The sequence below is a fragment of the Myotis myotis genome, unplaced genomic scaffold (assembly GCF_014108235.1).
Source record: "Myotis myotis isolate mMyoMyo1 unplaced genomic scaffold, mMyoMyo1.p scaffold_m19_p_18, whole genome shotgun sequence".
Classification (NCBI taxonomy): domain Eukaryota; kingdom Metazoa; phylum Chordata; class Mammalia; order Chiroptera; family Vespertilionidae; genus Myotis; species Myotis myotis.
The window spans coordinates 14623953-14644960 of NW_023416322.1; positions in this window are offsets into that span (position 1 = coordinate 14623953).

Below are 21008 nucleotides of genomic sequence, written 5' to 3' on the forward strand. Positions count from 1 at the left end.
CTCTCGACCTTTTTCTCCTGATACCTTGTGCCTGTATAGTACTTTATGTCCTATAGACGCGTCATTTTCCCTCAAAGCCATGCTGTTTAACATCATAAAAGTGAAAAGTGGGGGGAGTTTTCACTGAAAAACGGGGTATAGTAAGTGTTCTTATTTGTAAAGGCAGAACTGGGTAGTTTTTTAAAGAAGTCAAAAAGAAGGGAATTGGTAGCCTAAAGGGAGATGCTGCCTCCTATGTAACCTGGAAGCCCTAAAAAAATGCTACCACCTTCTCGTCATATTTTAATTATAATGAGTGTGATATTTCAAGGTGAGGTTTCCAGCTTTGGGTCGTTTGATAAATGACCCAATGCTGAATGTTGAGGGAAAGTCATCAAACTGAAATGTAAAAGAATACATAACATCCATTGGTTACCAGTTACCCTAAAACAAATAGGGACGTCAAAAATCTAAGACCTTCCTCTGATCTCTTTGAGAATCATTAACACGACATTTACATTTTCAGTGGAAAAAACTAACTTCCATCCAGGAAAAAAAAAAATACAAATTCTCACTTTTCACAGCAGGAAAATATATAAGGTGAGTAACACATTTCTGAAGCCAACTCATTCTCCTGTAACCCACCTGCCCAGTCTCAGCTTCCCAGACCAAGCCACAGGCTCCCACATACTGCCCCTCCCTCTCTGCAAATCAAAGTAGTCATTCCTGTAGACAAGCTGCCCTCAGGTGACTTCGGAGCCCTGAACAGGAGCCCGTGCCTGGAAAATGCCTTTATGACATTTCCCAGCAGATAAAATGCCTTTGGGCTCCTAGTGATAGATCAGTTTCAAAGCACACTGACCGCCCAGAGGAGATGCCATCTCTTACGTCTGTACTGAGATCTAGACATGTCCTGTGAGCAGGTATGAATAGGACGGAGGAGGAGGAGACGGGGTCTGGAGGCCCTAAAGCCTCGAGAAAGGAGAAGGGGATTCAGGAAGAGAGGGGAGAGAAAGACTCAGACAGGAAGGACACCGAGCTTCATTCTCCACGTAGACAAAGTATGCACTTTTCCTTATGTCTGTTATTTTAAGCCCATGATGAAATGGTAATTAGGAAGAGCACAAACCATCAGAAACGAGTAGAAACTCGATTTCTGGTTGGAGCCCCTAGGTTTTGGCCGATAAATGCTGCTTCAGCATGCCTCTCTTTCTCGGGGAAACACCGGGTTCCTCCAGGCACTGAAATGGCCCCAAACCCCCTGAAATTGATAGATTAAATGTCATAAGGTTTCTAAAGCAGAAAAGTGAGGCTGAAATAAAAGTAACAGTAGTCCAGCTAGAGTGGCTCAATTGGTTGAATGTCGTCCTGTGCACTGAAAGGTGGCGGGTTTGATTCCCAGTCAGGGCACATACCTGGGTTTGGGTTTTGATCTCCAGTTGGGGCACATACAGAAGGCAACCGATTGATGTCTCTCACATCAATGTTTCTCTCTTTCCCTTCCTTTCTCTAAACATGTTCTCAGGTGAGAGTTAAAAACAAAAGTAACAGCGATTTTCTTTTCAGTGAAAACCCTCCAGCGGTTCTCAAGCTGTGGGTCGCGACCATCGGAAAACACATATAGCACATCAGATATTTACATTACGATTCATAACAGTAGCAAAATTACAGTTATGAAGTAGCAACGAAAATAATTTTATGGTTGGGGGTCACCACGACATGAGGAACTGTATTAAAGGGTCTCGGCATTAGGAAGGTTGAGAACCACCTTTAGGGCCTAAACCTTCAAAAAATATTTTGACCCAAAACCAAGACAAGTAAGCTCTAGATCAGTGATGGCGAACCTGTGACACGCGAACTCATTTTTTTGGTTGATTTTTCTTTGTTAAATGGCATTTAAATATATAAAATAAATAACAAAAATATAAATCTTTGTTTTACTATGGTTTCAAATATCAAAAAATTTCTATATGTGACACAGCACCAGAGTTAAGTTAGGGTTTTTCAAAATGCTGACATGCCAAGCTCAAAAGGTTCGCCATCACTGCTCTAGATCATTCTAGCTAAGGCAGGATGGATGCGTGGACAGAGCGTCCAATTGCACAATCAGGAGGTTAGTATTTGAAAAGAAGTTTCTGGAGAGGTTGCACATGGGCACAGATTCATTCATCACCTGCAAACCTATGCAATACTTGGCACTGTTATTTACAAGACGGCTTCCTTGTCCGGTTAGATTATGTTATTCACGTGCACATTTTATTGCCTTAACTGCATCAGGAACCATCATGGCATCCATCATGGCACGTAGGGCAAAGGATGGCCTTTTGAGAGCCTAGAGTCCTAAGTGTGAAACCTGGCTGTCGGATCTTCGACGCTTACATAAACCCTCTGAATTTCTGTTTCATCCTCTACTAAACAGGATGATATTTCCTACCTTGCAGGTTTGTGGAGATGATTAAATTTAAGTGGAAGGCACACTTTGATCCTTAGTAAAGCAGGCCCAATATTATTCTCATTGTGAGAAACAGTATAATAGGAACTTGCTGCTGATAAGACTTGAGAGGCACTTGACTGACTTGGGAGAACACGGTGTTCAAGTCTTTGAACTGGAAGCTATTTATAGCAGCTGCCACTCCTAAAATCATTCATGTCCAAAGTGTTTAGCCACTTCCGTGTGCGTGTGGGTGCAGTGCCGAGCACTGTGCAAAGGAAATGAACCAAAAATTGACTTCTAACGAGATGGTGAAATCTGGGTAAACAGGATGGGAGTCAAAGTACTTGGGCACCAAAGAACAAAACTGAGTTACCCTGGTGGGCAGGAAAAATTGGTTCCTGTGCTTATTGCACAACCCAATAAGCTAGGAAGGAAGCTAACCACAAGTCCATCCCTTGCATGTGTCATCTTACTAGGTATAAAGCAATTTGTATATTTAACATAACACCATAAACTTTCCCCATATTGTGACATGGCCCATATAGCTCTTATTTTTATTTTACTTTTAGTTTCCCCAATCTTATTGAAATATAACATGGTATTTGTTTAAGGTGTTCAACATAATGATTTCATGTATGTCTATGTTGTAAAATGATTGGCACCGTAATCACCTCAGGTAGTTACAAGTTTTTTTTCCTTATGATGAGAACTTTTAAAATACTCTCTCTTAGCAACTGTCAAATAACCATTATTATAAATAACTGCATAATAGTCCAATAAGGCTAATATACCATAACTAGAGGCCTGGTGCACAAAATTCGTGCATGGGTAGGGTCCCTAAGTCTGGCCAGCGATCAGGGCCAATCTGTGGAGTGACCAGTGGGGTGAACGGGGCCCCAGCTCGCACCTGCCTTGGCTGGCCTGGCACTGACTGCTTGCCAGCCCCACCCCCGCTGCCGAGGATGTGGGCTGGGGGCAGCTCCTGCATTGAGCGTCTGCCCCCCTGGTGGTCAGTGCACATCATAGCAACCAGGGCTTTATATAGATAGATTTACTTAATGGTTCCCTACTCATGGACATGCATGTCATCCACTTACTCGACATTTCTTGAGCATTTACACTTTTGTCAGGGTTTATGTTAGCAGCTGGAAATATAAACACTGTCTCTCTCTCTCAAAATGCTCAAAGACAACAAAACAAAATGATCAGAGTGCACAGCACTTGGTCAGAGATGGTACGCCTGCAATGAACCAGGAGTCTCCTCCTGCAGGACAGGGATGTGCAGGGGCACACTCTGCTCTCACTGTTGGGATCAGGCTTTTCTCTTGTTTTGAACAGAGGAGACTGTACCACTTAGGAAGCCCTGGTGTCATTATTTTACACCCCTGATGTCTCTCTTCTCTCTGCCTGCTCCACCACTCACCCTCACCTGCTGGTTTGGCAAAACTTTCTCTCAGCTCCCACTATTTCAAGAGAAGTAATGGCCTGAAGTACAATCGCAGATTGTGTTTGTATTTTATTTTGTTTGTTTTGTTGTTGTTGTTTTTGTTGTTATTTCAGAGAGAGAATGGGAGAGTGAGAGATGGATAGAATCATCAATGATGAGAGAGAGTCACTGATTGGCGGCCTCCTGCACGTCTCCCACTGAGGATGGAGCCTGCAACCTAGGCATGTGCCCTGATTTGGAATCAATCGGCGACCTCCTGGTTCATAGGTCGATGCTCAACCACTGAGCCACACCAGGCAGGGCTGTGTTTGCATTTTAAATTGGTCCAGTCTAAATGGGTAAGGCTCAGATAGTCTCAATCATCCAGTAAGACAGACTAAATAGTCTTTGCACCTCCTTGTGTTCCAGAAATCACTCAGCTTTAGGCTGCTGCCTCTTAGGCCTACAGTAAATCTGACTTTTTTTTTTTTAATCATTGAAAAGCTGATGACCCATGCCTGGCACAGAGATGCAAGAGCCGTCTCTACTCCAAAAATGGGGAGAGCATGCCCTCTACTGGCATGCTCTGTTTTCAACTGTTTTATACTCACTGAATTTTTCCGGGATTACTACCGTCCCACCCCTGTGTGTGTGTGTGTGTGTGTGTGTGTGTGTGCGCGCGCGTGCCCACTGTCTGGGCAATGCAACATGGGCCAGTGATGAAACACTAGTCATCAACAACCTTTCACATTTCTAGTGACATTTCCAAGACAAATTAATGGAATGGTCGGTGAATGTGCTGACTCAGCTTAGCGGCTCTGCACAACTTCTGTAAAATGAGAGAGAATGTGGAATCCATGAGCCGTTCCTGTGACTCTCGGGGTGCCCTCTGGCTACGCTGCTCCAGACCAAGGCTCGTTCCCATCTCTGCAGACCAAAGATCAAAAAGCAGCAGGCCTGCTCTGAAATGCAACAAGCTCAGAGGATTTAGACACAATGTGAATCTGAGCCAGGTTACTTGGGAATGTGTGAAAGCAAGTTCTGCGAGTAGCCTGTGCCTGGGAGAGCGAAAGCATCCTGCAAGGGGTAACACCAACATTGCCCCTGTCTTTTGCTTCTCAGGCAGGCTCCCCAAACTTTTTCTCCTGCTGGCACACCTAGAAAAGGATACTATTAGTACCACTGTCAGGAGGGCCCCTGGCATGACCCCTAGTGCCCCAGGTCCTGCCTCCCACGCTGGGCTCAGGGTGCACTCTCTGGCACACCATACCCCAGAGGTTCTCCAACTCGAGTGTGCCTCAGTCACCTGGCAGGTTTGTTAAAACATAAGATGCCCCGCCCACCCCCAGAGGTTCTGATTCTGCAGGTCTGAGGCGGAGCCTGAGAATTTATATTCCTAACCAGTTCCCGGGTAATGGTGATGCTGCTCCAGGGCCCACAGTTTGAGAACTCCCGCCCTTCAGCGGCTGCCCCACCAGCCTTGCTTCCCCTGGCAGGCCAAGCACACCCCCTGACTGCCTCTCAAGTGAGTCCACCGGGGCTCAGCACTCCTTCCCAAGGATGCCCCCGCCAACCCTGCCCCAGAAACACTTCCTCTGGCCTCATACGAAATACAACCTGACAATTTTTCTCATTGGCAATTTTTCTCATGGGAGGCTTTTGTATTTCCCCCTTGATGAGGAACGAGGTAGAGATTTCGTTTCTAGACACCCCCAGTTCTGAGCCGGGCGGGGGCACCTGGGACTCTGGTGGAGGAGGAATGCAGATGGCACAGTGGGCCCGTCTCCAGCCCATGTGGGACCACACACCACCAGACACCTGCTTCTGTGCAGAAGCAAACTTCAGCCACCCACAGGGACGGGGGGGGGGGGGGGGGGGGGGGAGGAATAGTCCCCGGGGCCAGGCTGATTCCTAGAGAGTGTTGGCTGTCACTCTTCGCTATCTTCCTCCCCTCACCTTTCCTCTGGACAGATTCAGAAAACAGGGTGGATTTGAGAAGGGAGCCAAGGACTGCTGAGAGGAAGGGAAGGTTGGAGAACCCGGCTCCAGGAAAGCGGTTTCCTCCCTGGTGAAGACAGCACCCACACCCTGTGCCCACAGCCCTTTCACTGTCACTCAGCCAGGAAAGCAATCAACACCTTTACCTGGTTTGGAGGAAAGGTAGCAAGAAAGAGAAGAGAGACTGCCCCAGCAAGTGGGCAGGAGATCCACCACTTTAACCAGGGAAATCCGTAGGCTTGAAGTGAGGGCCTCTTTCTTCTGAAAGTGCAGAGGAGGGAGGGAGGAAAGCTCGGTGGTCCTGATTTTTATGCTCTAGGAATCACCCAGGGTGGCCACACTGGGTCAGACCCACACAGGACACCACTTCCCTGAATTATTCACTTCCAGAACTATCCGGTATGGGTTCGCCTAACCCAGTGGTCGGCAAACCGCGGCTCACGAGCCACATGCGGCTCTTTGGCCCCTTGAGTGTGGCTCTTCCACAAAATACCACGTGCGGGCGCGCACGTACAGTGCGAAGTTGACTTAAAACTTTAAGTAAAGTTTATTAAGTTAATTTTAAGGAACGTTGTGGAGTGAAAGAAGATGTAGTGTCGAGGATTGAGAAAGGTATGTTGAGATGGTTTGGACACATAGAGAGGATGAACGAAAGGAGATAGACAAAACAAGAACTGTATACAAGACGAGTGTGGATGGGAGAGTTAGAAGGGGTCGACCTCAGCGAATGTACCTCAATCAGATTGAGGACGTTTTTAGCAAAGGCCAGCTTAGGAGTACCCTAATTAAGTTAATAACAATGTACCTACCTATATAGTATAAGTTTAAAAAATTTGGCTCTCAAAAGAAATTTCAATCGTTGTACTGTTGATATTTGGCTCTGTTGACTAATGAGTTTGCCGACCACTGGTAACCCTTCCTCTGCCTGTTTATCACTTTCCCCTCCCCCATTATTTATAAGGATAATGAATTGTATGATAAGGACTTCTTTCTTCTTTTTTAGCAAGGTGTAGGGCAAAAGTCCAGTGAACCACACCCACCTACTGCCAAGTCAGACACCCAGAGAGAACTTGAGGTCCATATATGTTGGGTTCTTTGATGACCATTGCATATTGAATGAAGCTCAAGGCATAAATCAAATCGTGACTTTCTCACGTTTATTTTAGGGACGGTTGAGTAGTTTCAAGTCTGCAGCAGAGAATTTACATGAAGAAGCTTTCTTGGTTTTGGGTGACATGTATGGTGAGGTGGCTGTGACCCATCTGGTGGACCCAGGCGAACAGTGGGGTGCACCTGGGGACCACTCTGTGGACATCAGCCCTGCCCCAGAATGGGGAGGCTCTCCCCCTGACCTGCGGACACGGGCCAGTGTCCCTCATTCCGAAGTCCTCTGGAGCTTCCTCCCTGGTCAGAGCTGCTGTTGAGCCACCAGTGGGGGAGGGGGGGGCCTGGGAGCAGAGGGCAGAGCAGCCACGCAAAGGGTTTCTCTCTTGCTGTTGGGTTCCCATGGGTTTTCTGGGAATGAGAACTGCCTGGTGCGAGACCAGCCCAGAGGGGAAGTGGGCAGTACAGAGCGGTGGCTTTGGTGTTAGATCTTAGAGTGAATATATGCCCTGCTTCTTACTACCTACGTGACTTTGAGCAGGTTAGTAACCTCTCTGAGCTGAGTCTTAGCACCTGCATGTTGGGAAGTAGGTGGGAGTGGGTTAAATGAGACAGGGTTTGCGAGTCCCCACACAGTACAGGATGCCCTCCAGACACTGGTCCGGTGCCCTTCCTCCCCCAGCCCTCCCCCAGCATCTGCCTCTCCAATGCAGAGCCTGGACAAGCCAGATGTCCAACAGCCTGCCCAGCCAGCTGAGTGCATGCCCTGGGAAGCCCACAGCTGTCAGCAACTTTATAAAAGTGCAAATCAGAGCCAGTCCCCTGGGTGTGGGGCCTCCTGACTTGCTGTGTCTGAGGTCAGGGGACAAGGGAGAAAGCAAGTGGCTTTGTCTCCTCCTCTAGCTCAGATGTCCGCCCCATCCCTGAATTTCCGGATCACACAAGCTGAAAGGGTGGAGAGACCCTCAGCGGGTCACCATTCTCTGAGCACTTAGCCAATCTTTCTGAACTGCCTTTCTGACTCAGCTGGGCTGCGGTGGGGCTGGGAATCGGCATTTCTAACAAGTTCCTCGGTGTTATGGCTGCTGCTGCTGGTCAGGGAACAGTGTCAGGGCTAAGAGCCCTCCTGGGAGCACAGTGCCTGCGATCCAACTCTCCCATCTCACAGGAAATGGGCGCCCTGCCCTCTCCTTTGGGAAAGCTGCTCTCTTCCCATCCCCCTCTCCCAACGTCCTTTGTCACCGAATCCCTAGAGCAACTCTCCATCAAAGCCCTCAATGGCCAAACAATTAACCTTTCTCCAACCACAAGGACTCCATAGAGGGGAGGCACCATTGGAGAGAGAACTGGAATTGGAGGGAAGTAACTGGAGAAGGTCAGAGAGGAAGGAGATGCAAGGAGTGAGCCCCATGCATGCGCAGTGGCCCAGAGCTCATCCCAGGATCACCCCCATCCTCACCACCACCAACACCACCACCACCAACACCCGTGGTACTCCTGGGCCCGGGATGGGGAGACAGTGCGGAAGACCCTGGGAGGCCATGCCCTTGAGGCCCCTCCTGCACTTCTTCCTGGCACCTTTCCCAGGCTCTTTGGGGCACGTGGCTGTGTTCCAGCCAGTGGAATGTGGGTGGAAGTGATGCCATCCTACCTGGCCCACAAAAGGCTCCCCTGTGATCCTGCACTCTCTCAGCTGTGGGCCACCTGGATGTCACAGCCTTGGGCTGCCTTGAGGATGATGGAGCCTCTGGCAGGCGGAATGACTGCATGGAGGTGAGCACCCCTCCCAGGCCCATTAGACTGTACGCGAGAGAAGAATGAATGGCTACGAATTAAGGCACTGAGACTTCAGGATCTGCCCATTACGGCATCAAGCAGTCCCTTTACCAGCGTATCAGACACCTGCCCATTCCCTTCACCAGCGTATCAGACACCCGCCCATTCCCTTCACCAGCGTATCAGACACCTGCCCATTCCCTTCACCAGTGTTATCAGATACCTGCCCCAATGGAAAGGAGAAAGAGAGCAGATGCCATCACATCCTACAGCCTTGCTGACTCTCCATGAGTTCAATCAGAAAAGAGCAGTTAACATCTCCTGCTCCAGGACAGTAACAGTCACCACCTGCGGGGGGTCACCATGTGCTGGACAGTGCTCAGCCTTCGTTCATTCATTTCCTCTTCCCAACAGTCAGAAAGGTAGTACTGTTACATTCCCCACTTGAGATGCAGATCCGAGGTGGGCGGTGGGGTACTGTCTCATGCCCAAGGTCACCTACTAACAGGCTCCAGTAAGAAGCGGAGACAAGGCTTGCGTCCAGGATGTCTGTCTGTAGCCTGCACACTCCGAACTACACCACCTGCTCCCCAAAGACTCAAGGCCCAGCCCTCGGCTGTGAGGACGTTAAGCTGAGTTGGGAAGACATTCAGTAAACCTCAGAGTATGGATTTGGGATTGGGAAGCAGAATTTTCCTGACGCTAGGGTTGCTGGCTAAATGCAGATATGATGAGCCCACTCTCTACTGAAGGAGGAGGACAGAGGAAAGGAAGGCGTGATTAACGCAACAAGGACAGATCCCTAGGAACGTCAGGAGTTTGATGATGTCCTGTGTAAGTTCGGGAACACACTTCCCTTCCCTCCCACTCCCTGCACCCTCCTGCACCCTTCTCTTTAGCCTCATGGTTTTAGGCGGGTCACAGGAGTTGAACACAAGAGAGGGTCTGTCTCATTCACTGTTGTATCCCCAGCACCTAGAACAGTGCCAGGCACATAGCAGGTTCTCAAATAAATATTTGTGGAATGAATTAATGGGGGAGAAACACAGCTGGCTGAAACGTGGCAGCAAGAGCCTGTCCACTTGGAGTCTCACATCACTGAATCTTAGGGCAGTGGAACTCTCACTCGGCCTATGGTCCATGCCTGGCTTCTTCTGACGACTGCCTGCCAATCATCCCCCCACTCCCCGCCCCCATTCCTTAGAGGCTTACTGAACAGCAGGGCTCACTGAGGCCTTTAGAGACCATCTATCCCCGAGGGCCTCAAACTTGGCTGTGAACAGTATTCTGGTTTGTAGGATACTGACTCCTAAAGATGCTAACTTAATTGGTCTGGGCTGCCACTTGGGTGTCAGAATGCTCAGCAGCTCCCCAGGGGATGCTAATATGTAGCCAACATTCAGAACTAAGGAGCAGTCCCAGGGGGTGGAGTCCCTGATCCAGTAAGTGCTCCTTCCTCCTCCAAAGGCATCATCTCGTCTCCCCTGAAAACGCAAGTGAGGATGTCCTGGCTTTTGTAGCAGATGGTTCTTCCCAAGGCCACACCTTTTCAGCCCTTCCTTGATCTGCCCACAGTGGGTTTAGTCTGAATCCAGCCCCAGATGCGGCTTCACTCAGGTTCTTTCCTGCTCTGGGCGGGCCATGTGCATCTGTGTCTTCAGCCTCCTGGGGAAGTCTCCAGCATCCCTTCCAGCCTCTCTCCCCGCTCTCTCCTTCCTGCCCCATTGATTTCTGGCCTTCCTTCCTCCACCTCAGCTGCCTTTAACCCACTCACTCTTCTCCTGGCCAGACTCCTTCCCAGATCATCCCTCCCCCACTGAGCTGTCCCGGCAAGACCTGGAAGAAAGTGATTTCTGCCTCCTTTTCCACTTCTCCTCGTTGATGTCTCCCCCAGCTCTGCAGCAGGAGGGCAGGCCCCGGAGGACCCGGCACTGTCTCCCTCACAGCTGGCAAACAGCTAACTTGAGTCATGGCCTTGGAACACACATAAGCGGCTCTCATTTATTTAAAAAAACAAGACACTCGCAGCCAAAAAAAACCCACAACAACAACAAAACACACACACACACACACACACACACACCGATAAAGGCTTTGGTGAAAGATGATCCCAAGCAGATAAACTGTTCCTTCATCCCCAGCGCAGCACATGAACCCCTCCCGGGGAGCCTCACTCAGAGTATTTTGGGCAGCCTGAGAGTTTAACCCTCATTGGCCCCAACTAAAAATGGACCCGCTGGGATTTTTATGCGCAGCTATTAAGCATCAAGTAGAACTTTCAGTGCATTGTTACAAGCCCTCTTACTAATTATACCTCCCAGCCCCTCATGAGCAAAGGAGGCTGTTTTGTCCTGCCTTCCAGGGGCGAAAGCAAGGTTGCTCTTATCCCTGACAATTTCTCCACCTCCCCGCCGTGCCCCTGGGCTCTCCGGAACACCCTCTGCCGCCTCGTAGAACTTTGCTAATCGTTTCTATTTCAAGCATGTTACAGCCGCTGAAGCCACCAGCCTCCTCTATGGAAGGAACTGAAACACCTGATATGGGGAGCCCTGCTTAATGTCTGGAGAGCGCGCAGCATAATGTCTGTGATCCCTAGGGGGCGCTACACACAGCTAATTCATTATTTGTCAGTTGCTTCCTCATGAATAGCCTTGTTTCATCCTTCCAGATCTCCGGTGAGGTGGTGTTACTGAATCCATTTGCAGAAGAGGAAATGGGCTCAGTTACTTGGTTCGGCCACGTCTACCTGGCTCTTTGCACTGACTATACCTTAGACCAGTGGTTCTCAACCTTGGCTGCACATTAGAATCACGTGGGAATCTTTTTAAAATCCTGATTTCTGGGCCTCATCCTCCGGAAATTCTGTTTCTTGGTTATGGGGTGGGGCCACAACATTAGTAACAAAGAAACAGAGCCTCCCCACACAACCCTGGGCTCACATTGGACACTCATGGTCTGGATACACCGACGCCTTGTTCTCTGTCTTGTGTTAAGTCCTTGTTACACCTTATCTGTCTATCCCTTTCATCCCCACGTGTGTGAAATTCCTCTGGAGGACATGCCCCACCCTGAGGTGCATCATCATCTGTTTGCCCCCAATCCATTTGCTGCTCTGCTTTCTGCCCAGAGATTCCCTTGACCTGCTCCTCACCTACCTCAAAACCACCTGGGTAGGTGTTTAAAACGCATTTTCTAGGGCACCTCCCCCTCCCCCCCGATTTCCGGAGGTCAGCATGGAGTCCGCTCACCAGGTGGGGACCAGATCCCCCAGGCCAGGCTCAGCTGACTGCAGTCCTGTGCCCCCTCAAAACAATTGCAGCCTTCACCCTCTTCACCAGCACCTCCCATGCCGGACCATCTCTGATCTCCTCGGAGAGGCTATGCTCCTTGTGCCTTAACGCTAACGTTAAACCTAACCATACCCCTAATCCTAACACAGCCCTAAACCTAACCCTAACTCTAACCCTAACCCTAGCCCTAACCCTGACTCTAATCCTAACCTTGTGCCCTAACCCTAACCCTAACCCTAACCCTAACCCTAACCTTGTGCCCTAACCCTAGCCCTAGCCCTAGCCCTGACTCTAACCCTAACCTTATGCCCTAACCCTAACCCTAACCCTAACCTTGTGCTCTAACCCTAGCCCTAGCCCTAGCCCTGACTCTAACCCTAACCTTATGCCCTAACCCTAACCCTAAGAGTTCCTTGCCATCCTTGATGGTTCCCTTCCTCCTAACTATGCCTCTGTCAAACACATATATCACTTAAATATTTTTGAGAGTTCCACCTGTTACCTGCTTGACCCCTGACTGACGTAAGAGGAACCAATCTGTCCATAGTTTTCAGGAGACAGTAGAGAGATCTGAACCCCCCAAAATCTGCCCAGCACCCTGGCATGCTCAGAGAAGATTTCCAACTCCACTTTCTGTGAATATTCATCACCCAGGTCCTGCGGCATTCATCACACACCCAGAAGTGGCTACCTGCCTCACCCAGGATGTGACACGCAGAGTGAAGATTAGCAGGTGGAGGTCCCTTCACATCACAAGGGTTTCTGAGCCTTCAGAAACACCCCAGTGTAGCTCCCACACGATCCCAGTCACGTGCCTCCACAGCAACTGCTGTAGGCCCCTCTCATCAGACTGGGCCGGCCTGGGGCGGTGTGTCCCATTTTCTTTTGGGACACAGATGCCATCCTGTTAAACATGCTTCATTTTCACCTTCCTAAAGAGCCAGAGAGCCCAAAACGGAAGCTTCTTCATAAAACCCCAGTGGTCTCAAGGCATCTGGGCAATTGTGCCTCTCTGAATTTCAGGAAAGCCCCACAAAGGCCACATCCAAGTCTTCACATGATGGTCGCTGAATGTGTGTGTCCCTCCAGAATTCATATGTTAAATCCTAAACCCCAATATGATGATAGTAGGAGGTAGGGCCCTGGGAAGTGCTTAGGTCATGAGAGTAGATCCCTCCGGAATAAGATTAGTACCTTTATATAAAATGTCTGAGAGAGCTCCTTTGTCCTTTCCGCCATGGGAAGACATGGCGAAACGATAGCCATCTATGAACTAGAAGGCCATCCCTCTCTAAACACTGAATCTGCCAGTGCCTTGAATTTGGGTGTCCCAGACTCCCGAACTGTGAGAAATACATGTTTGTTGTATATAAGCCATGCAGCCTATGGTATTTTTGTTACAGTAGCCCCGAATGACTAAGACAGTTGCTTTCCTAGGAAGGAAGGGGCAGGCACAGAGCCTCCAACTGCACTGTCAAGTAGAGAGATCTGAGGTTTCTCCCTGAAGGCTGCCATTGTAAGAGAAGACAGTGATTTTATAGCAGGTGATCCTCTTCTCCGGGCAGAAAGTAGCTGGAATCCAAGAAAGTCTTAAATTTCTGCTCCCTCTCGCCAAATGTCCTCAAAGTACCTTAGCACCCTAACGCTGGCGGGAACGACATAGTCCAGGGCCCCGCTCCTGCCAGTGGGTTATTCAGGCCCTACTGTGGCCCTTTCCCTGGTGGCCCTTTCCCTGGTCTTGGCCATTTTGTTTCTGGTTCTCCTCCATGCTCCCCCTTCCCTGGCATCCCCTCCCCAAGGGATAGGTTAGAAAAACAAATGAGCCCGAAATTGAAGGGACTTCCCTGGAGGGTAAAAGTTTGAATCATTAGGACGGTAAAACTTTTTGATTGTAAAGATGTCTGGGAATTGTCTCTGATTACCATTTAAATCCACCTTCTTCCTGCTATTTCAGAAAAAGAAAAGAAAAATAGAGGGAAAAGAAAAGACCTGCATTACAAGACTCTAGGCTTAATTCCCAGTTCTGACACACTTGCTAATTGTACCATCTTATGCAAGTTACCTAACCTTTTCAAACCTGTTTCTTCCTTTGTAACATGGAAATAATAATACCTATCTCACAAGGTTATTAGAGTAGACATTTATTATGGTTTCAGGGGTTATTTAGTCCCCCACCTTTTTCTATAACTTTTTACTTGGAAATAATTTTAAACTTATAGAAAAGTGGCAATAATAAGAATAGTTAGAAGAATGCCCATATACCCTCTCCCCGGATTCATCTACTGTACTGTAAACTTGTTACCACTCTTTATCCTACAGATCAAATCTAACTTATGATCAGGCATCATGTTTAATTGTCATGTCTCTTTAGTCTTTACTCTGGAACATTTCCACAGATTTTCTTTGTCATTGATTACACTGACAGTCTTTAAAGCAGAACTTTCCTTATTTTGGCCTGATGTTTCTTCATGGCTAGATTCATGTTATGGATTCTCAGGCAGGTAGTGCAGAGGGGATGTTGTGTCCTCAGGGCATCACATATGGAGGCTCATGGTGTCCATCTGCCCATCATTGGTGATGTTAATTTTGATTACCTGGTCAAGGTGTTGTGTAATTACTCCACTGAAAAGTTAATATTTTTTTTCCCTTGAAACTATTAAGAATTGTGTAGGAAGACACTTTAAGACCATCCAGATATCATGTTCCCTGAGATTTAGTATCCATTTTTGACTATTGACTGAAATAATTTTACTATTATGGTTGCAAAATAATTTTCTAACTCTAGCACTTTCTATATTCATATTCTATTGTAAGCAAGAGTCTCCCCTTCTTCTCTAATTTGTCTATTTATAATCAATATGGACTCATAGATTCCTATTTTTCCCCCCAATGGCTTGTACTTCACTCTGTCGTTAATTATTTTGTGTTCAAATTGTCCCAGATTTGACCAGTGGGAGCCCCTTCTAATTGACTTTGTCTTTGTGAAATGCCTTCATCATTTTTTAAAGCAATTACTTTCTGACCTAACAAGATATTCTGGGGTCCTCTTGTATTTACCCTGCACCAGCCATGGAACTGACCATTTCACCAAAGAGCTTTGGTTCCTTTTGATGGGGAATGGTATGTAGATAGCAAGGTACGAGCTCTCGGTGTGCTCATTGCTACAGGGGCATCTTTGCTTCTTGTCCCTTTCGGCAAATGGTGCTAGTAAATGTAAATATATGATACATATATACATACATATATATGTACATCTTTATATACATATACACATATTTTAGAAATAATAATTCACATCAATACCTATAATTCCATTTCATCCTACACGGTTCTTTTTGCTTCCCTGGTTCCATATTCTATGTTCCTGTTTCCACAGTGAGAACACTGCCTCCCAACAATAGTGATATCTTTACTCATTTGCTTAATCCTATCAGATATCTAAAATAGTTTAGGAACTGTGTAGCATCTTTTGAATACTCTTGTTATGTCTGTGGAATTTTCCACCATGTGAATCTTATTTTCTCAGATAAATCTAAAATAAAATATAGACATTTCCCTCTTCAACTTCCTTTATAAGTAGGACACAAACAAGTGACCTGGGCTTCACCAGTATAGTCATCATATTCAATCAATGTGATATGTTGATTCACAACAAAACAGGGGGAAGGAAACCCACCCAGCACTAAACATCCATTTTGCTGGTGAGGGTGGGTGATGGCTAAACAGTCTGGATTTGAAGATTCACTGGGGGTGTTAGGTTGAGCCCTACACAGAAATGGCGTTGAAGGGGCCAGCAAGATTCACTCCAATAAAGTCAAGTTGGCAAATTGTAGGCTCTAATATTAAAGGTGGTGGCAGTAATTCCTCATCAAGTCCAGTTCTGCACCATGATTTTGCATGTTGACCTTGGAAGCTTAGCCTCTAGTCCTTCCAACAATTCTGCAAGCTACTCGGCATCCCTTTAATAAATGTTTTTTTCTACTTGTAACAAGAGTCAGCTTTGGTGCTTATTATGAAGAATTCTGGCCTGATAAACTTTTCCCTATCTGGGTAATTTGCCCATATTTTCCACTAAATTTTTTCAATTTATTTTCCACAGTTAACTCACCTAGAATATTTTCAACATTTTTTTCTTAAGGCTATGTCTTAACCCATATAACTTGCTTCTCTCAAAGTGTGGTCCTCAACTAGCAGCACCATTGAGAGCTTGTTCGAAATGTGGACTCTTAGGCTTTGCTCCAGAGCCACTGAATCAGCTAAGTGATATGCAATTTGAGAACTTCTGCCCTAAAAGCAGAGCCTGAAGCAAGGATTCCCTGCTGATGGTTCATTTGAGGGCTGTTAACTCACAACAGGATGAGTGAGAAAAAAGAGAAGTGAGGCCAGGGAAGCTGGGAAGTAATGCAAGGTGATGGGTTTCTACTCTGGCCTCAGCTTTAACTGGGTCTCAAAGGGACAAAGTAGTTTGCTTAGAAGATTTGGGTACTTGACCATTGACAGCTTGTATGGAGAAACTGTACATACAACAATGGGGCAGGTGAGGGAATTTATTCTCATAAGACTTCCATTTCATGCTTCTCATTGGATCCCCCATAGGGAGTTAATCATGATGCTTCTGGGACTCTTCGGTGGCCATTCACAAGCAAGGTTTCATATCCTATGATATGGTATTTCACCCAAGTCTGGAAGTAAGTAATAGGAGGAGCCAGAGAATATATTTATCCACTGGCCAGCCTGGCTATACAACAGCAACCAAAGAGAAAAGCCTAGGAAGTAGAACTGTGTGGAGCAGTCAAGGCCAAGGAAATCTGAAATGGCATAAAAATATGCCCAATACAATCTATCTTTTTACCAATCAGAAAAGCTGTATGATATAACAAGCCAATGGATGAGACATTCTGTAAACCCTCAGATGGTGGTGCTAGTTGAAGACCAGTGGACGATTAAAGCAAACCCATATATGGTATATATGTTGATTCCCATAAAGACAGATTACTGCCCCTGCCATTATATATGGGTCCTGTATTAGAATATGGAGCCGCCATTCTTTCGCTTTTTTTTTTTTTTTTTAAAGATAAGAATAAAACACATTTACCTCTTTTCCAAAAGAGGGGGTAAAAATCCATTCAGTTATGAAATTCTCTGCAAGTTTGTGGCCAGTTGCAATCTCCAAGAAGACCTAAAGGGAAGATGCCAATGAATCAACTGACTGTAGGTTGATTCAAGCTACTATGGCTGGTCCTAAGGCTATAATTGATACCCACCACCCATTGTAGACTTCACTCACTCATGTCCAACACTTCAGCTGGTTTATCTAGATTGGTAGCATGATTGGTTGCCTACTTGGGAGAGGGTCTGAAGCTCTTAAGTTGAACTGACCTTATTGAGTTGAATTGCTATCATTAAAAAGTTATTGCTTTGCCAGGCACAGAAGTACTAGGAGCTATCTCAGTAAACCCTGCAATCCAGGAGTCGTTGTCCAGGCTCCTTGAGGTAGTTAGAACTGCTATACTTTAACTCCTTTCTTTGCCCACTGGCCTCACATAGCCAGTGCAGTTAGGCACAGTCACAGCTTTCAGATCAGTGGAACCTTACTGTGTACCCTGGCAGAGTTAGCTCCTTAGAAACCAGAACCTGTCACATAACAAAGTCCAAAGTTTTAGGAACAAAAAGCACAAATTCCTCAAGGGGGTCACTGGATGTCACAGTGAAAGGTGCCACTTCTACGTCCCTTGGTTCCTTGATGCATTCTTTCTAGCTATTGGGGATTTAGTACCCTGTATTGGTCATTAGTTCAAAGAACGTTATGACCTAAAGGACTGTACCACAACGTTGCCAAGTGTCCCCTAGTTTTTGCGTTAACCGAGTTTCATGAGGCTTTTCCTCTATATTATCAGGTCAGCTGCATCTGGATTTGGGATGCATGGTAAGACCAGTAGACCATGGTCATGTGCCAATTGTTGCTCCCTCCTTCACCATAAAATGGGTCTCTTGTTCTGAGGAAATGTTGTAAGGGGTAACATGTCAATGCATAAGGTAATCTGCAGGCTCTCAGATGGTGGTACTGCCTGCAGCCCTGTGTGCAGGGAAGACAAACCCATATATTGATTGAGGTCAAGTCAAGTCACTGCCCCCTCCAAGGTAGAAGATGAGATATAAATTTACCTGCCACTAGGTGGATATCTGGCTTCCCTAAGGAATGCTGCTATATTGAGGGTTCAGCATCCGTTTTGCAGTTGGCCAGCTGGGCTCACTCAGCAGTGGCAACAGCTTTGGGACAGATCTGACTTAGACTTGGAAATTAGGTGAAGGTCTATGATTTTTCACCAAGGTGACCAAAGTCAGTCTTCTGCCCATCAGCTATTCTTTCTGATTATATTGATCAAGCAATAGCCTGCATGGCTGCTCATCTGTTTTAGCCTCGGTAGGGTAACACAGGTGTCAGTTTGACTAGGATGGTCTTGATGTATACCATGTAATCATTACTAGCACCCCTTCTTGTTCTCAAAAGTAGCTCAATTTGGACAATAAATCATATGAATACTCTTTCCCTAGGAACTCTATGAGCTATTAGTCAGCACCATGAGTCCCGGCAGAGAAAGTCACCCTGATCACTCCTCCACCTTGCTGTTCACTGCGATATGTCCACCTGGTCTTTTATGACTTAGTGCTCCCACCTGGCCTCTGCAATTCTGGGATTTTTGTCATTTTCACTAACAGTAAGGAGCTCAGTTACAGGGTGGTTTTCCCCCTACAATTAACCCTGGACCAAGGACAGCCACTACCGACTCTTGTGGTGCTCTTGCACATCAGACTTATTACCGTCTCTCTTATGACCAGCAAAGGGATCTCTATTGATTTCAGACATGTAAGCCATGCACTCCCCATATCCATCCTAGAACCACTGGTGGAACCAATGGCCTGAGCTCAGTTTCCCTAGGAAACAGAAATCTGAAGCAAAAGTTAAATCTGATTGAGAAGGCCGCAAGAGTGAAAAGGGAAACGAAGTAGGCTAGGATGAGAAGCAATGCAAGGTGGTGTGTTATCATGCAGGTAACTGCTTCAGGGCCAGCTGCAAAGAGCCATGGCAGATTACTCAGTAGGTGCGTCTCAGGAGCTCTGCAGGACATATCCGGGGAGGTTGTCCATAGGAAGGAGGAATGAAAGAGAATGCATCTGCCTAGCTCCCTCCCATCTCTTGTTTCTCATTGGTCAAAATGCTCGCCACAGGGAATTTCCTAGGGTGCATCATCTTCTAGTCTCTTTGATGGCTGCCTAGAAGCCACATCCTGTAGTATGGCATTTCCTCTGAGTCCAGAAGTAGTAGAGGAGTCAGAGACTCCAGACATGTGGCTGGCCAGCCTGGCTGTGCAGCAGCGGCCAAGAAGGATTTGGCTGGGCAAGTGACTAGTCAGTTCCCAGCGGCTGAACTGCATAGATTTAATTGGCTGTGGAGGCAGCTATGGAGCCAGCAGAAAGGCAAGGTCTAGCCGATGTGAGGAGGGACATAAGCTGTGTCTGATACACTCATTAATAGGCTATTAACATCAACAAGTGATGGAGCTAGAGAAATGATCACCAGGTTAGCATCTTGTCTTATTTACCTTAGAGACCCCAGCACCAGGCACCTGAAAAATGAGATGCTGTTTAAACCGTTTTTCTTGTTCCAAACCTTCCCACTACACATCTCTGCTCTGCCAGTCATTATGCTAATGAATGGAAGTGACTATGCTCTCAGAGGCTGAGCATCGTCCCTGTTCAAATCACAAGTTGGCTTTGTCCCACTACGTCACTGTTATTATTGACCCAAACTTTCAAAACCCATAATCTGTCAGGCCTGGGTTCATTTGAGACTTATGTAACAGAAAATACACAAGGAAAGGAAGAACAGAGTTGGCTGGTCCATGCAACTAGCACAACTCTCAAATGCACTAGGATTCTGAACAAAAAGTCTCTTCTGCCGCCCAGTCCCTCACTGGGACAGCACAGTTCACTTTAGAAGCCTTCTTACCACCTTTTGGGAAAAGTAGCTCAGTCTCACACTTCTCTTCATATGCCATGTGGCCTCCCACTGCATCCCACTGCCCAGGCAAGAAGAGAATGCACAGCTGGAATATTGGACATGAAAACAAAAGCTTTTCATTGAACTGTCAGGGAGTCCTGATGTGCCTGGGGCAGGAAGATGAACGGATAACCCCTCTCTGGTCCCTAGGATTCTGATTCAGGCAGGGCAGGATCCAGGCCTTGGTTTAACAGGGTAATTGTAGTTGTTTGGACCTGGCTGAGTGCCCACACTGGGAATCGATACCAGGGAAGGTGACACTTGCCAGACATTCTTCGATGTTCACCAACGGGTCTGATCACTTGAGCTTTGAGAGCTCAGTTTTCTCCTGAGGGAGTGTGAGGCCAAATCCTCATCCTCTGCACACAAGTCGTCATCCTGAAATTCTAGTCTCCTGGACTTGAAACTCCAGGGCAGTGGGGAGAAAGGGACAGATCTGAGAGATGGGTGAGAAAAAAGGGAGGAAGGATGCTTGAGATGAGAAAACAGATTGCTCGCTGAGGCAGGTTTTCTTTTAATCAGGAAATGAAAACAGAGCCAATTATATGGTGAGAGGGTCATTTCCACCCCCCCCCCCCAATTTCCTGATACTTTTTCAGGTGTGATTCTCCCACTTGTATTATTCAGATAATTTCCAGAATGAGCCAAACCGTTTCCTTTGTGTTATTGGGACCTAAGTTATTATTCTCATTATTGAATGCATAAAGTCCTAGGCATAGGCTCTTGTCTGCAGCCATGCAGGGCTGGTCCAGAGTCCTGGGCTCCTCACCCATGTCCTGACTCTCAGCTATACCCAGTGACCTCTGCTGGCACTGGCCCCTCACCACGCCTCCCAGGGAAGAGAAGTTCCAGAAACTGATCTGTCATCAGTGGCTCTTTGACAACTGCATTCTTAATTCTAGGTTAACTTAGCATCGCTGTCACCACTGCTTTACCCTC